The following is a 16,009-nucleotide window of genomic DNA, read 5'->3' on the forward strand; positions in this document are numbered from 1 at the left end:
AGAATTAATATGAAAGTTCTAATTACTTGAGTGGCTATTGGACAAAACAGAATAATAGAAGGAAGTGGTCTTGTGGTTGGTGAGAAGTGGCTATATGAAATTCTTTTTTTTTTTTTTATTGCATTTTAGGTTTTGGGGTACATGTGAAAAACATGCAAGGTTGTTGTATAGGTGCATACATGGCAGTATGATTTGCTGCCTCCCTCCCCTTCACCTATATCTGGCATTTCTCCCCATGCTATCCCTCCCCAACTCCCCACCCCCCCGCTATCCCCCCCCAACAGACCCCCGTGTATAGTGCTCCCCTCCCTGTGTCCATGTGTTCTCCTTGTTCAACACCCGCCTATGAGTGAGAACATGTGGTGTTTGATTTTGTGTTCTTGTGTCAGTTTGCTGAGAATGATGTTTTCCAGGTTCATCCATGTCCCTACGAAGGATGTGAACTCCTCCTTTTTAATGGCTGCATAATATTCCATGGTGTATATGTGCCACATTTTTCCTGTCCAGTCTATCATCGATGGGCATTTGGGCTGGTTCCAGGTCTTTGCTATTGTAAACTGTGCTGCAATGAACATTCGTGTGCATGTGTCCTTATAGTAGAATGATTTATAATCCTTTGGATATATGCCCAGTAATGGGATTGCTGGGTCAAATGGAATTTCTATTTCTAGGTCCTTGAGGAATCACCACACTGTTTTCCACAGTGGTTGAACTAATTTACACTCCCACCAACAGTGTAAAAGTGTTCCTATTTCTCCACATCCTCTCCAGCATCTGTTTTCTCCAGATTTTTTAATGATCGCCATTCTAACTGGCGTGAGATGGTATCTCAATGTAGTTTTGATTTGCATTTCTCTAATGACCAATGATGATGAGCATTTTTTCATATGTTTGTTGGCTTCATGTATGTCTTCTTTTGTAAAGTATCTGTTCATATCCTTCGCCCATTTTTGAATGGGCTTGTTTGTTTTTTTCTTGTAAATCTTTTTTAGTTCATTGTAAATTCTGGATATCAGCCCTTTTTCAGACGGGTAGGCTGCAAAGATTTTTTCCCATTGTGTCGGTTGCCGATTCACTCTACTGACTGTTTCTTTTGCCATGCAAAAGCTGTGGAGTTTGATTAGGTCCCATTTGTCTATTTTGGCTTTTGTTGCCAATGCTTTTGGTGTTTTGGTCATAAAGTCCTTGCCTACGCCTATGTCCTGAATGGTTTTGCCTAGGTTTCCTTCTAGTGTTACGTCTTATGTTTAAGTCTTTAATCCATCTGGAGTCAATTTTAGTGTAAGGTGTCAGGAAGGGGTCGAGTTTCTGCTTTCTGCATATGGCTAGCCAGTTTTCCCAACACCAGAGAAGTGGCTATATGAAATTCTAACTAAATCATACCCTAAGGCAAAGGCAGTATAACTGAGCCTTTGGAAGTATTAAAAAAACGAATTAGAAGGATTATGTCTTTAATATTCAGGTTTCACCAACTATAAAAACAATCTGGGACTATATAAAAGATTAATTTAAATATATTTTTCTTTCTTCTCCAACTTCCCTCCACCTCTGTCATCATTGGTATTTTGCTTCTTTGCTCTCCTTAAACCTTGGATAATACTCCTTCTTCATTATACTTTATTCTAAGCAATTAGCTATTTCTGAATTTCAGCTGAGAAATAATTATCTCCAGAGCTCATGGGAATGAATTCCCCAATGTTTCCTTATTCCCCAATATTTCCTTAAATGTTTCTTTTGGGGCATTTATGATGCCAAACTGTTGTAGATTCCCTATTACATAAGAATTGGTTTTTCAAATTAATTTAACAAATTTCAGTTCTGCAAGAGAAAACAATTTTAAAAGGTACTCCCATTATTTAAGTGAAATTATATCTGCTACTCAAATCTCCAAAATTACATTTAAATTATTTCTCTTAATGAATAAAATAAAGACTACCTTTCATTAAAATTTCATACCATGATGCAATGGCATAAAGAATATATGAAACACAAGTGTAAAATTTAATATTTACTTCTGAATGAGGGTGAGATGAACTCTTCTTTCATGATTTTAATATGGAATAAAAAGGAAATATTTGCCTTGCTTAAGAATCATATTAAAATGTGGATAATTATGATTCAAGGCAGAGATATTCTTCATGTACATGTATAATCAAGTGCCAAAAATAGCTAATAAGACATTTATATATGCTTTTTAAAATATGTTCATTTTATATAATTTGAGCAACAACACTATAACATAGATATTGTTGTATTTGTATATATGAGAATATTTGGCCTCCACAGAAGTTAATAGTCTTCTTCAAGGAGACAGAGCTAGAAAGTACTTATTTGTTCCCATTGAAGTTTTTGGTATGGCAGTCAGTACATGCTGAACATCTTTAATACAAAAACTGGAAACCAAAATGCTCCAAAATCTGAAACTTTTTGAGTGCTGACGATGCCACAAGCGGAAAATTCCACACCTGACCTTATGTGATGGGTTGCAGTCGAAATGCACACAACACACAGTTTATTCAGTGTTAACAAGAAAAAATGAGACCCCTTAGGCCCTTTCAGTTGCTATATGTCTTTTCCATGCATACGCAGATTCCCCCATGAAAGCAGGCCCACAAAGAGTAATGAAATGGCACACCTTATGATGATGTGCCATTTATTTATGAATTTCCATTAAAAGTGTGGAAATTGCTGTGGAAAAACTGCCTATAGACAATATGATGATAATGTGTGAAGGACTAGAGATGTACACTCACCACAGAACAATAAATTATGCAGTTTGTAAAATCATAGAGAGAACTCTGAGACATAAACTGTTGTTAATGAATTAGATGACTCTGGAGAAGACATTTTAAAGGATATCCAGCAGAGTGCCTCTTCATCCTTGCAGAACCCACATTTTGGGACCCTCAACTGCTTCTGATGTTTCTTTTCACTGAAAAAATAAAGTACACTGTATACTAACCTTTTAGGCAAACACAGCATTGTAGGTAGAGACAGATCAAAAGCCTGCAGTTGTTTGTCATTGCTTTTGTTTAACAGCTGACACAGGTGTTCTGGTGATGCTACCATGCTGCTTAGTAACCCTGAACACAATGCTTTTTCATTGTATTATTAGTATGTCATACTTTTTACTGTTAAGTGATCATGTGTGAATAAGTGTAAAAAAATGATTGCTTATCAGTGGCATACAAATTTAGACTCAGGAATGATAATGACACCAAACAACACAGATTGTCCACATGGGTGGCTGTGATAGTGACACCTTTGCTTTCCGATGCTTCAGTGTACGCAAACTTTGGTTTATGTGCAAAATTATTAAAAATATTTTATAAAACTACCTTCAGACTATATGTATAAAACATATATGAAACATAAATATCAAGTTTAGATAAGTCCCATTACCAAATATCTTATAATGTATATGCAAATATATTCCAAAATCTGAAATCTGAAACACTTCTTGTCCAAAGCATTTAGGATAAGGGATGCTTCACCTATAGTGGAAAATATATTTGGGTTTAAGGGACCCGGGGAGTTTCAGTTTTCTCATATAAAAGACAGTCAAGATCGAGGTGGTTGCTGGTATTGCTTAAAACTATCAGGGCTGAGTTATTAGTGGCTCTCTGTTTCTTTCCTTCATGTGACTAAATGCCAGTGCAGCCTCAGCCATTATGTTTTCATTCTTGTCAGCATAAAGAAAAAGGAAAAGAAAAGAAAGTGTGGTGCCAGTTTCAGGAGAGCAAAGGTTTTCTCTGAACACTCTAGCCGACTTCCATGTAGATTTTGTTGGCTATAATTGAGTCACATGGCAATACCAAAGCTAAGATGAGTCTGGAAAGGTTGAGTTTGACTTTTCCAGTGTCTAAAGTTGATGAAGGCAATGAAACGGGGTTTGGGAGACTAGAGAGCCAAAATGTGGTGGCTGCCACAGCGTTTACCACTGTCCTGAGTTCTGATGTAAGAAGTTTGGCTGTCTTTCCTTTAAAACATACTGCCTTCCAACTTAAACAAATCAACAACAACAAAAAAACTCCTTTAAAAAGTGGGCAAAGGACACGAACAGACACTTCTCAAAAGAAAATGTACAAAAGGCAAAGAAACATATGAAAAAAATATTCAACATTATTAATCATCAGAGAAATGCTGTTTAAAACCACACTGAGATATAATCTCACACCAGTCAGACTGGCTATTATTAAAAAGTCAAAAAATAACAGATATTGGCAAACATGAAGTGAAATGGGAACACTTATATACTGCTGTTGGGAATGTAAGTTAGTTCAGGCCCTGGGTAAAGCAGTATGGAGATTTCTCAAAGAATAAGAAATAGAACCACCATTCAACTCAGTGATGGGTATCTAACCCAAAGAAAAGGAAATGGTTCTGCCAAAAAGACACCTGTGTATATAAGTCAAAAAGACACATATATGACAGTATGTTTATTGCAGCACTATTCACAGTATCAAAGTCAGGGAACCAACCTAGGTGCCCATAGATGCCCATCAATGATAGATGACTGGATAAAGGAAATGTGATACATATATACAGGGAATATTACGCGACCATAAAAAAGAATGAAATCATGTCCTTTGCAGCAACATGGATCCAGCTGGAGGCCATTATCCTAAGTGAATTGAAAATAAAATACAGCAATGCTCTCACTTATATCAATGGGTACACATGAACAGAAAGATGAAAACAGTACACACTGGGGACTCCAAATGAGTGGGGCAGGAGAGAAAGAGGGGGAAAAGTGTTGAAAAATCTACTTATTGGCTTCTGTGTTCACTATTTGGGTTATGAGTTCCATAGAACCATTGCGCAATAATATATGATAATATATCCATGTAACATACCTGCATATACTTCAAATCTAAAGTTAAAAATATACACATGCTGCCTTCCAAAAATATACCAATTTTCTTTAAAAACTATAGTAAAACTGATAAAGCAAAATAAAATTGTTGCTATCCAAAATATTTTTCCCTTATGTAAGTAATTATCTTCTGCGTTTTGAATATAAATACAATTTAATGATTACATTTGAATGGGATAGTGGTCTACATTACCAGTTGTAAATTATTACCAGAGATTATTATTAGAGAAAGGTGTGTGGGTATTTAGTGTGACTGAGTCTCCTGGTTAGTCACAGTCCTGTTGCCTTTTCTTACTGAGTCCATAACCAAATTCTTTTAGTCCATTTTCCTTGCCATTAAATGTGGCTATATAAATATGTTTCTACTGGTGGGAGTTGCCCAGAAGTGTTGTGTGCTGTTTCTCACATCAACTTTCCATGCAGATCTATCATAACTCCACAATTGTTGCAGTAGACTTGATGGTGCTAAGAAACTCCAAGGCCACAGGTTTGAAGGAGCCATCTGCAAATAAGAAACACTGACACTGATCTCTTAGCTGAGCAAATAAACAGGCATTGTGTCAAGACTGAAGTTTGGGGTTTTCCAGTCAGAGCATTTATAGAATTACAGAAATGGATATACTTGGATAAATATAGAAAAATAAGAATAATTCATTTGTAGTCAGATTTGTCCTCTGCCCAGCTTTCTGCAGTCATGAGCAGAGATCAGCCCTCTGCATCAAGACCAGTGGTGTCTAGTCAAATGGGACAGATTTTGTTAGTCTGTCCATGAATAACTTTCAAGTCTGTCCCAGTCAATTGTTGTTTAAAAACTAACTTGTGTTCACAAGAATTTAAATGTATTAATATATAGGTATATTTCAATTTGATTTTCCAGGTCAGGAGCTAGACAATCAAACCATGTGAATAGATAAAAACAAAACACTCTTATCAAACAAATGTAGGCAAGCATATATTTGAAAAAATACGAGTTTTGCAGTGTATATGTTGCCTTTCTTTTAATTTCCCAGGTGTTGTCACTCTGCATTTCCTGTAAGAATTGCACAATGTCTAGACATTTATGAGCCATTAGATCCCAGATTAAATACCACCATGATAAAATGTTCTTGTCAATGTCTTTCTAAATAAGGCTACCTTAGCTCTCTTTCACAGGGCACATTAAGCTCAAATTTATATTCTAGTTACTTGCTTTGGGGGACAGGTCACTCCTCACCAGACCATTAGTTCCTTGAGGACAGAAGCTTTACCTTATTTGTCTTTGTATTCTAACAACCTACAATAGTGCCAATACCCATAGCCAACATTTAACAAACATGGCTGATTAAATGAATAAATAATGTAGAAATGAATACAAACTGACATTCAATAAAATATTTTTATGACATTATGCATAATAACATTGGTAACTGAATTGATCATAAAGACAATGTGATCTGAAAAGAAATAATAAATAGGTTAGCCAGATTAGAATGCTTACGGGAAAAGGAATGATGGTAGCGAAAAATATACCTGTCACATGTTACTGCCTGTAGCGATCAGCATCCTGAACTGCCACATGAGGTCACTTACTTCAATTCGTTCTGTCCTAGCCTCTTTGCTCTTCTCTAGCGTGAGGTACATATGAAGATGTACAAAGAAAAGGGAGATGTAAAAGTTTCAAAAGTCACTTGCCATGGCATTCAATACCTTCCCCATCTGTCACTGCCTAACTTTGCAGCTTCTATCTTCCAATCTTGTCAACGACCATCATTCCTCCACTCCCTACCCTTCTGTCTCTTAGAATTGTGTGAGGTTTCCGAAGAGCATGGGCTTGTCCATTCTTCATCACTTACATAAAATTTCTCTTCCTGGAATGCCCAACACCTGTTTGCTGATGTGATGAATTCTGCCTTATTGTACCACCTTTTCTCTGAATCTTTTCCATGCTTGTCTCACTTCCAAAGTACAGTAAGTTGCTGCTTGATGAGCCATGCTATGGTCTTTTCATACCCTTTATTACTTGTGCCATATTCTATCTATGGATTTGTGTTTGTACATGAGTGTCTTTTATCCGACTATGTGTTCCCTGACTGTTGAGATTGTCTCGTATTTGGTACATCACTTGGTACATGTACTCCGTATAGAAAGGTAGTTTCACAAATGGTGGGATAGCAAAAGTGTCTATTCAAAAACAGTCCTTGGGCAAGATGGACTGGAAGGTGTCCCTGTGATGATCACGTAGGTGTCCTCTAAGTAGAGACAACAATAATAAAAAATGCATCAAAAAGTACATATTGTATCTGGACAAACTTCAGAAAGAGATTTAATAGTTCAGGAAACTTCTCAAATGCTTTTATGTTTTCTAAAAATCCACTGAACAAAACCACTTGGCATCACACCTAGAAGTCTTTGCTCACCTTTTGAATTAGAGTACTTCAGAAATAATTGCATGTATGATGAGGGCAGCTGTGATGAACGTGATTAATTTTGCTCTTTTAAAAACCTCTTGGGTTTGTTTTTCCCTTGGAATTCATGACAGTGTATGCTTTGGGGGTGGACAACAGAGTTCAAGGGGTTGCTGGCCTTATAACATACCTGCTTTTGTCCCCCACTTATTTCTGCTATCAACCTTTATATGAGCAAGCTGCAATCTTCATTCTCACTACTTCCAAAGGAGCTTTGAGAGTGCAGCCTCACACCCCACCTCTGAGGACTCTGACAGCCTAATGAGTTTGATATTGGCTGTATTTTGAGTAGCACGTACCTTGAAGGCAGCAACAATTCCCACATGTCAGAGGGCCATCTGTATCTTTAGAGAAGACACTTTGAAACATGGCTCTTCTGAAATTTGACACGGAAATGTGATCTATAGAGCATTGAGGATTTATCTTTTAGTAAGTTGGGTCTTATGAGCAGGATGGAACTAAAGGGATGAGTGTCAACACACACTTTGATTTCACACTCTTAGACACATTATTTATAACAGGTTTATTACACATGTCTAATGTTCTTTGAAAGTGTCTACTGCATATACATGCATACGCACACTGTACTTTATAAAAGAAAACAAAACCTAAATCCTGAAGCCAAGGCAAATGGAAAGTGAAAAACAGACTTCTGGGTCAAAGCTAATTTTCCAGTGTTATTTTGGGCACTTCTTGCTTGCCTCTGCTCTTATTTCCCTCTCTTAAGCATATCCATATCCATGCAAAGGGTTGAGGGCTGGGGAGAAACTTCTGCAGCAGTTGGCTGGAGAGGAAACAGCTGAAGTGGCTGCACTGACTCATCTGGCCCAGCTGTGTTTGGTAATTGAGACTAGAATATCACACCAAAACAGAAACAAGAGAAGTTTTTCTATGCATTTCATCTTCATTCACCTTTATGCTTTATCTATCTATCTATCTATCTATCTATCTATCTATCTATCTGTCTGTCTGTCTGTCTGTCTGTCTATCTGTCAATCTGTCTATCTTTCTGTCTGTCTACCTACCTACCTCCCGTCTATCTATGATCTAGCTAGCTAGCTTTATCTACCTACCTACCTATCTATCTTTCTGTGTATCATCTATCTATCTGTCTGTCTGTCTGTCTATCTATCTGTCTATCTTTCTGTCTGTCTACCTACCTACCTCCCGTCTATCTATGATCTAGCTAGCTAGCTTTATCTACCTACCTACCTATCTATCTTTCTGTGTATCATCTATCTATCTGTCTGTCTGTCTATCTGTCTATCTTTCTGTCTGTCTACCTACCTACCTCCCATCTATCTATGATCTAGCTAGCTAGCTTTATCTACCTACCTACCTATCTATCTTTCTGTGTATCATCTATCTATCTATCTATCTAGCCATCCATCCATCCATCTTATCTGTCTTTCTATATGTAATCTATCTATCATTCATAGACTGTGTCTTCAGAAGATAGTAAACTTTTTGTTTGGGGCCTGAAAAGTGATTTACCCTGGGTATGTGAGAATCTTGGACAAAAAGGAAATAAATATACTAATCTCACACACGTTCCCAGGCTGGATGACAGAGAAAATTTTCTTTTTTTCTCAATTCTCCTTAGCCTAATGATAAAGCTTATTCATTTTTGTGGCAAATTTATTTTTTAGAATAATATAAATTCTGGGCACTTCATTGAGGTACATTTTTTTTTATTGATTGGCTATATAGAAAATTATAATATCCAGGTTTCCAAGCTAGCTGTCTAATCCTTCCATCTGATTGCTTTATTCTTTATGTCTGATTTTGTGTTTGAATTCTCATCATACTATAGATTCATTATTTATAAAATATATATTTGCAAGTCATTTCTGATGTTAACAGTTATATTTTCAATGTATAGACATATGTATGGGTGGATATGTGCATATTGTGTATATGTAGATATCAGCTTCACATTTTTATTTTTGGAACTTTCAAGTAGTTTGTTCTGCATTAAAAATATTCTCAGCTATACTGTTAGCAAGAAACATTTTTCTTTATAGTAGTAAAACTCCTTCATAATTCCCCATCACCTACAGAGTGTAGAGTAGGTTCTTTAGGACAGCAGAATAAGCCCCCTCCTACTCCTTCCTATTTATGAAATCTGTGGTATAGTACATTACTGTTTTCTATGAGCCTTTCCTGGGTCACTTCGAGCATATTTACCACAATGTAGTTATTTCTGTGATAGTATCCTCTCCTAGACTCTAATTTACTGGAGGGGCCCCCGTCCTTGTTTTCACATTCCTGCTAGTGTGATGGCTGTCACATGGAAAGTACTCAAATGAGGCTCACACACCAAATAAAAACTCTTTTATGCATTCCTTTGGTTGGTTAAAACACAAATAATAGAAAAGCAACAATAATATAATAATTTTTCATTTTCTCTTAGATGTTAATACAGATACTCCTCGACCTACAAAGAGGTTGTATCCTGATAAGCCCATTGTAAGTCGAAATAGTGTAAGAAGAAAATGATTTTAATACATCTAACTTACCGAACATCATAGTTTAGCCTAGCGCCTACCTTAAATGTGCTCAGGATACATACATTAGCCTACAGTTGGGCAAAATTATCAAATAAACACAAAGTCTGTTTTATAATAAAGTGTTGAATATCTTACATAATTTATTAAATATTGTACTGGAAATAAAATACAGACTGGTAAAGTGGGTACTGAATGTATATCATATTTGTACCATTGTAAAGTCAAGCCATTGTAAATGAACCATCTTAAGTTTGTAATGTCTGGCTATGAGAAAGTAAGGTAAGTGCTTTATAAGAAGTAGCAGACTGGAAGATCACTGTCAAGCATGCCATTCAGGATGAATTCTCTGATCACTGAAAGGCCAGCCTAAGGTCAGTTCTTATTTTGGAGCAAGGGTCTGGCTCTCACCATTTAAAAAGAACATCTAAAGCACCATGAGCAGAAGAACCTATTTCCCAAGCAAAATCAACAAATGTGGGTAGAAGAGAAAGGGAAGGGATGGCAAGAATGAGCAGAGCATTTGAGTGGCCATTATTTGGTGAAATTTGAAGTTGTTTTTTATTTTGAATTAAAATGTGACATGATTAGTTTTATTTTGCAGCATTTGGTTTGTATTAGTATAAGAGCAAGTATAACATATGGGTAAATGAGGCCCTTGGCTTCATGAGAAGAAAAGAAGACCCAGGTTATAGTTACAGCCTTCTCCTGCTCCTTCTTTACTTTCTCTACCACAATTTTCTCCACTGTTTGCTTTCCTCCTCCCATAATTTGCTAACATTTAAAAAATGTTCCTGCACCCGGTAGTTTCATGTCCTGTAGACATCCTCTTAGGACATTCTCAAATTTCAAAATAAAAATATTCATCTAAAAAAATGTGACATGATTTTGAACAGCAATAATACCAAGCAGGACTATTTTGGATACTGGATCCCACATGATTTTACCCACACCTAGGAAATGCCAATGGGTGAGCTTCCTGGGGTGTTCTTTCTGGAACACCTGTTCCCCAGCAGAATAGATGCAGTCAGATCTAATCTTCTGTGTACTCTGACCTCAACCTGACCGAAAAAGAGGAGTCTTTTCATAGCTGGTAGGCAAAAAAAGAGTTTAAAGTGGATTTTTTTTCCAGTGATGGCTTTTTTATTTCATGTGCTCATTTGTTTTTATTATTTTTTCCATCCAGATGTTTCATTTTCTGCTGCAACTGCTTGCAGCTGTATCCCTCTACAAATGGAAACAAAATGCTAGCAGTAACCACTACCAAATATATAAGTTCTTATGTCCAGAGTCCTAGAGTACTGCAGAAATGTGTTTGGGAAACAATCCCTTTGAGGAATAATAAATAATAACTGACAGTCACAGAGCATTTGGGAGGAGGTGGGCTGGATGCAGTTGTTATGAATGTTTGGCACATTCACATCTTGTTTAATCTTCACAATAACACGATCACTATTATTTTCCCCACTTCCCAGATGGAGAAATTGAGGCACAGAGAAGTAAGGTAAATTGTACAAGAGAGAGTTAAGGATTAGGTTTCAAAACTAGGAAAGTCTAATATCAGAACCTAAACTTTTACCCTATGTTGTGTTGTTCCTGTTAGGAAATACATAGGATGAAAGGGCAGAACATTTCCTTCCTTCTTGCCTTCTCCTTTTTATCTCCCTCCCTTTTTCTCTCCCTCCCTCCTCTCTCCTAATTTTCTGCCCTCCCTCTTTCTCTCCCTTCCTGCCTTCCTTTCTTTCATTATATTTTTAAAAATATACATTTAAATATATTAAAATATATTAAATATATATCATATATAATATGTATAATGTATATATATAAATATCATACATTTTCTTCTTTTAAGGAAGAGAATACATTTAGAAAATGCAAAATATGTGGAAAAGAAACTAACTTTTCTTTAGTATGCCAGACACCATGGCAGACACTATATATATTTTATCTTGGATATTCTCCACAACATTTTTAGTAACTTTTCTAAAGTCCAGTTTGTAGACAACCTGTGACACAAAGGAATTATTTGCCTGCCTGCTCTGTGTTGGGCAGTGAATCCTACAGGTTTTTGTTACACATTATCCTTAGTCAAAGAAGTGTCATCATGGATAGGCACACTGCAAAAATGATTTGAGCTTTTGATTTGATTATTGTATTTAACAGTTTTTGTTACACATTATCCTTAGTCAAAGAAGTGTCATCATGGATAGGCACACTGCAAAAATGATTTGAGCTTTTGATTTGATTATTGTATTTAACGGTTGAAGCTGTAACTCCTGAACACTGAAGACAAATTGGAAGGAGAAATAGCCACAGGAAGGAAAGTGTAAAAATGATGAGAAAAATGATTCACAGTTTTCCCAATTTAAACATCTTAGACACATTGTTTTTAACATTTATCTTACAGCTCCTGAAGTCCTTAGGCACAAACAATTTCTTGATCCATTAAAAGAGCTCTGTGATTAGCTCATTATATGCTAGGCAGAAGCATTTTAACTGGATCCATCTCTTTAATTTACAATTGATGCAAATTCTAGGCCTCATTCCACTTTTCTCGTATTAGAACATACATTCTAGCCTGTAAGAGAAGAGTGGATGGTTATCAGTGGGATACATGGCTCCAGTCTATAGAATATGCAGTGAAATATGATATAACACATAAGTTAAGATCAGGAAGGGGTATAACACTGAAGGTTTTATTATAAAAACATATTGAGAGCCCAGTTCAAAACTGCAAACAGATCAATAAAACCATATTGGATACTGTCTTAAGATGTATAGTCAAGTTTTTTGTTTATTATAGCTATATAGCTTAAAATTAATTCAGATATCAATCTGATATAACAAATTTTATTTATGACTCAGTTACAGTTATTCTGTTGTATCATTTTAAAGCTGGGCTGTACAATTTGGTAGTCACTAGTCACATGTGGCTACTACTGAGCACTTGACAAGTAGCTTTTAGAATTGAGTTGTTCTGTGACTGTAAATACATGCTTGATATTGAAGACAGTATGAAAATAAAATTGTAATATTATTCATTAATAAGTTTTATGGTAACTACATGTTGAAGTGAATAGTATTTTAAATATCTCAGATAAAATCAAATGTATTATTAAAGTCATTTCTCTTTTTTTCTTGTTTGATATGGCTACTAGATAATTTAGAATTACTTATGTGACTTACATTGTATTTCTTTTGGAAAACACTGCTCTAGATTTCCCTCTTCTCCTTTCCAGCTGTCTTACAGATATTTTGAATAATAGAATATTAAAAGATGATGAAGATCAGTGAATCAATGCATTTTCATTTGGCTCAAGGAAAATAATAATAAAAAATTCCCCCATTAGTAGATGAAGCGTTTGTTGTTTGTAGAAAGCAGACATTTCAATAAGGGTCTTGAATTTGACCTTTAATGTGACTGAATTCACATTTAAACAGAGGTTTCAAATGCTATATTTAAACACATTTCCATGTTTCTTACACTGTTTCTTACGCATTTCTTACATTCTTACACATTTCCATGTTTCTTACATTATATTCTAGAACTTTCTTACAATGATTGAAAGTTCTAGAATATAATTTCAGATAATAGATACTAAAATTACAAGGAAAATGTTTATTAAAATATATTAGCAAAGAATTTTTTAAGGACCAAGTTTTTGTCTAAGAACACAAAGGCATAAGAGTGATATAATAGACTCTGAGAACTCTGGGTGGGTTGAGGGGTGGATTAGAGGGATCTGGAGGGTGAAAGCCTACATATCAGTTTACACTGCTTGGGTGATGAGTGAACTAAAATCTCAGAAATCACCACTAGAGAACTTATCCACATAATCAAAAATCACCTGTAACCCCAAAACTATTAATTTTTTTAAAAATAGGCTTTTTTTTGTATTTTTTGCTATGCTTTCTCTGGATTTCCAGCTTTTTCCTTTGGCTAGTTTCTCAGTTACTATAGGGTGACAGTTCTAGAAGTCATCTATACTGTAAGAAACCATTGGAAGAAAGAGAATCTTCTTTGAGTTTCTTTCTAAACGTAAGAGAAAATTTAGCAGAATCCAGACAACAGGCTTTCTCTCTGGTTTTATTGGTTGGAATTGTGTCAAATACACATGATTAAACCAGCCATGGCCAAGGAACAAGGAATAACCACAGTCAGCTTAGAAATGTCAGGACACAGTCACAGGATGTAATACGCCTACTAAGAAGCACATGGCCTTAAGGAGGAGGGAAGATAACTGAACAAATCAGAGTTCTGATTATTAGAAAGAAAGAGGCAGAGGTGGTGGAGTTATATGTTGGGTAGATAAACCACAAGTGGCTATTGAAACTACAACTGAAACTTTTTCCACTAAGCAGACATTTTGAGTTTTACATTCTGAATGTCATGCCTTAAATTAATTAATTTCAGACACATGGTTCCAGATAGATAATTCTTGTTTTTATTCAATGAAGCGCAATTTTTCAAGGACTCTGAAATCATTGTTTTTATCAAAATTAAATACGTTTACGTGGATATATTTTAATAATTTTGAAATCAACCATTAAATATTATTCATAAAAATTTACAAGGCCATGCCATGACAATATAAGAAACTCAGTGCATTTCAAACAAGCATGGAAGCTAGCAGATAAACCTGGGCCTTGATTCCCTGTTTAACTTACATATAATTTGCATGGTAGTTAATATATTTCTCAGAGAGTTAAGTACCCCAGCAAATCAATTCTGATCTTGGTTACTTAAAGATTTTGACTTTGTTTTACAAACTCTAATTATTCAATTCTGATCTTGGTTACTTAAAGATTTTGACTTTGTTTTACAAACTCTAATTATTTTTTCCGTTTTGTGTGCTGTGTTCTACAAGTAAGTATTCGATCAATTATGAAATTGATCAGAAAATCAAATAATATGAGAGTTTGAAAGTAGTTTATAGGTGATCAACCCCAAATGTTTTCTTTTACGTAGCAACATGCATTTACAAATTCAGTCATCATATGTTTAATAAGTGCTTACGATACAAGTGCTTGGATTTTCTTTTACGTAGCAACATGCATTTACAATGTTTTCTTTTACATAGCAACATGCATTTACAAATTCAGTCATCATATATTTAATAAGTGCTTACGATAAGTGCTTGGATTTTCACTGTTAAAAAGATTACAAATATTATTATTAGAGTTTGCAGGTGGGTGGTGAGGAAAGGTATAAAATAAGCAGGAAGAAAAAAATAGATAATTACCAAGTAAACGAAATAATAAAAAGAGAAATAAAGAGGCTAGAGTGTCAGATGGTCTCTCAGACTTGAAGGATGAGAAACACCAGACCATGAGAAGGGAATGAAAGACAACATTCTTGGCAGGAGTAACAACAAAACTAAAGACCCAGAGCCCAGAAAAAGCTGGGTCTGTTAAATGAAATCACGGAAGTCAATATAACTGAAGGAAATAGAGTGGTCAAGGTAGAGAAACATCTCAACTAATGTCTGGAATGTAGTCCAGGGGAAGACGATGAATAACGATTGAAAGTATATTTGTTTTAAGGTCAATCTGAGGACATCAGAGGTTTTAAGCAGAAGAAGGAATCATCTGATTTACATTTTTAAAAGATGCCTCCAACAAAGCTGTTAGGTTGAAAATGATTAAAGAGTGCCACCCGTAGAAAGGAGATCAGTTAAGAGGGTGTTGCGGCAGCCCAGGTGAAAGATCATGGTGACTTGGACTTGGACTAATTTGGTAGCTATGTTACTTGTTTAAAAAAATTTAAAAAGTGGTGCATTCAAGATGCTTTTAAAAGATAGAACCTACAGGACTTAGTGATGGGTTATATAAATGATTTGTGGAAAAATGATGAAGAAAAACCTGGGTTCTAGTTTTCCAGAATTCCTGAAATGAATAGATGACATGGGAATCACGCACATGGAAGCATTTCCAATATTGACAAGCCCATGACAGGACCAAGTGGAGATGACAAGTAATTGGTTGGACATATGCATCTTCTGTACTGGTAGAGGGAAGGGTTCAGGCTAAACACCTGAAATATATCTGTCACAAAGACTGGACAGAGAAGAGGCTAGGAAAGTAGACTAAAAAGAAGACAATGTTGTAGAAAATACTAGGAAAGTGTGGTAGCTGTAGAGGCAAGGAAAGTTTATTTCAAAAGGTGGGAGCATTGATCT

The sequence above is a fragment of the Aotus nancymaae genome, unplaced genomic scaffold (genome assembly GCF_030222135.1).
Source record: "Aotus nancymaae isolate 86718 unplaced genomic scaffold, 86718_ANA_hifiasm-v0.15.2.pri h1tg000012l, whole genome shotgun sequence".
NCBI classification, from domain to species: domain Eukaryota; kingdom Metazoa; phylum Chordata; class Mammalia; order Primates; family Aotidae; genus Aotus; species Aotus nancymaae.